Source organism: Pinus tabuliformis, chromosome 2_2 (genome assembly GCF_031772625.1).
Source record: "Pinus tabuliformis cultivar Carrire ecotype Pingquan chromosome 2_2, CPIR1, whole genome shotgun sequence".
NCBI classification, from domain to species: domain Eukaryota; kingdom Viridiplantae; phylum Streptophyta; class Pinopsida; order Pinales; family Pinaceae; genus Pinus; species Pinus tabuliformis.
The window spans coordinates 570,472,474-570,475,374 of NC_142300.1; positions in this window are offsets into that span (position 1 = coordinate 570,472,474).

A 2,901-nucleotide genomic window follows, 5' to 3' on the forward strand; every position below is an offset into this window, starting at 1 on the left:
TGTTATATTTGTATGTTTAGCTTAAATCTGATCCTAAGCTTTTTATGAACATAAATCCATGTCTTTGTGTAGTTTCTTGCTTCTGTGAACTTGCAGGAACTTGGTGACGCTGGGCAAGTGAGGGAGCGGATAGCTGGGAGCTGCCAAAGAGAAGAGAGATTGGATCAAAGGACTAGCGCAAGACACAGGTTGGTTCATCTTAATCATCTTCGTTTATAGTTCATAAAGGAGAATACAAGAGTAGTTTTCCCTGTTTGTTTCTGAGGTCTCTGTCACAACCCAGTGGGATAGGGTTGTTCTGAATAGACACTTTTCCCGAAAACAAAATGGCAACTCCGCTGGGGATCGTGTCTAGTTAGTTTGTTTGTGTTTCTATTATTGTTCATCTCATAAACTTAAGAGTAGCGAATCGAACTGCATTTGCCATTTACAAATGCAAAGTAGACATCTGCTACTCTAGTCCATTCACTGGACCTGTTTATGATCTGAACAGTTGACTCACAAATGATCTGATTACCCTTTGTGATAGCTCTTAAACCTCTTGTAAATCAACCCTCTGATTGTGCACTATTGATTGCTTTTACCCGGCCAAAAACCATAGATTAAACTACAAACTGTGACCCAGAACTCGGAGAGAATTCTTGTTTCTACTTTAGCGCAGGCTCTGTGAAGAGACTCTGCCTTTCAGCATAGTTCCCGAGAGGGCTACCTGCGTTGCAATTTAGTTTCTCTGTGTAGCAGGTGCGTTGATCAGCCTAACCCTGCCTAGCTGAGGTTCTTTACTCACTTTTTCCAGTTTTGCCTCTGATTTTTGCAGCCTATGATCAGTGTGTTTGTTTGTTTAAGAGCCCCTTTTCTTTGCCTTAATTCTGCCTCAGTTGTATAAAAGAAACTGTATTTGTTTTTGTGTGTTTGTTACGTCATTTACAGTTTCCCATTGCAAAAGTAAACTAGTCATACTGTCGTCCTTAGATTTAGATATGTCGTAAGTGTCGATTTTGATCTTAGGAGAGAGTTTATTTGCTGTTGACAGTTGATTACACTTTTACTTTTGCCTTTGGCTTGAATTTGTGAATTTCTAGTGTCGAAACAAGTGTTTATTTCAAAATCATAAAGTGTCGTAATCGTCTCTACCTTTTGATTTCAGAAAGAAGCTTGTTTGTGTTTTTCACTTGAAATCGAATTCAAATTTCTACAACAACTTTCTTTTTAGGCATCAATATTAAGAAATTGAAAAACAAATACATGCACAGGTGCATTTTCATATTGACAGTTTGTATGGCTTGATTTAGGAAAAGTGCATTTACAGTGTGCTCTTTGCTCTTTGAGAAAAGATTGTGTCTTTCTTTTCCCCTTGTAGCTAGGATTTTCATTGCTGAAAAGAGATAAAAGCTTGCTTATCATCTTTAGATTGCATTTTAGGAATTACATCTACATCTCGTGGTGAACCCAAAAGGCAAACTTCATAAGAAAGATCAACCTAAAATAAATTCAATGAACTTAACAATGCTTTGTAACTTAACGCACAACATCTAGAGGTCTAGGCTAGAGACGTATTCCGGCGTCGTAAAGCCTGGTAACTGTTGTCCTCACTGATGGTTGGGTGATTCCTCCACTTTGAGACGATAAGTGCCAGTACGGACTTGTGCTCCCACGTACCATCGAGTATATATTGGGAGACCCCTATAGGCATAAAACCTTTATCCATAGGAAGCCGTGTCGGCCACCCTACTGATCAAAATGCACCGAACACAGCATTCGGGAAGATTGACTGCCATACCCTAAAAAGTATTCTGTGGTTTTGCGATTGGTTTGGCACTCCCTCTACCTAGACCTCCAGAGCAGTCCCTTTTGTTCCTTTTCAGACTCCTTAATGGAAAAGGTCCATCTGAGCACTTGTCACTTCAGGCTCATTAAAAATCGAAGGAGACTAGAGTCATCTTTTGTTTTTTCTCGACTCTTTAAAACTGAAAAAACAAGTTGTGTCAAAGCGTGTTAAAATTTATTTTAATCGGAATATTCATACCCCTTTCCTGCGTTGATCTTTGGGTTGAGAAAATGGAGCCTACCAACCAAGGAGTTCCCCTTGGTGGAAATCCTAGTCCCTTCTCCTCTTGGGGAGATGTTGGTGCGCCCCATATGACCACATTGTCGCTTCCAGGACTGACAATTGGCTTGCCAGTATGGCTCTTCTCAACCAATGTCGTTCAGAACACCACTATTCCTGAACAATGGAATCAGCAATTAGACAAGTCCAGAATTACCCACCAACCTTCTACTTCCTCTAATTCTTCCTCTCCTCCTTCCTCTTCGTTTGATGAGACTGGTAAAGCTAAAAGCTAAGTTCCTAAGGAGAAGAAGGAAAAGAAGAAGAAAGAGAAAAAGAAGAAGGAGCCAAAGGTGAATAAGGGAAAACGAGTGTCGTCTAATGAGAATCCACACACAACACTGACCAGGCCTAAATCACCATGTGTCATTTGTAGAGGAGACCACTTTCACAGAGATTGTCCTTGCATCCCCCGGATACTAAGGGACTGGTCTCCTCGTTTGCACAATCCGGTGTCATCAACCTCTGGAGATCATGTTGAAAGCACACCGTCAACTAGTGAAAGTGAAGCCCCAGGACAAAAAGGGAAAGCTAGATTTCCCTGTAGACTGTGCGAAGGCGACCATGCCCTCCATCGTTGTCCCTTCTTAGACGAGGCTAAAAGAGTTTTGGATGATCTTCCGGTTTCACCGTTACGACTTCCTCCTGGATATAAAAAACTCTTGCCGAGTCCGTCACTAGTTGAGAACCAAGCTGGCCCGCTCAAGTGGTCAGCTGAAGCGTCTATCATTGAGGATAAACCAACTGAATCCATACCAGACGAAAGTCAAAAGGTCGAGGCGGCAGTTGACCCG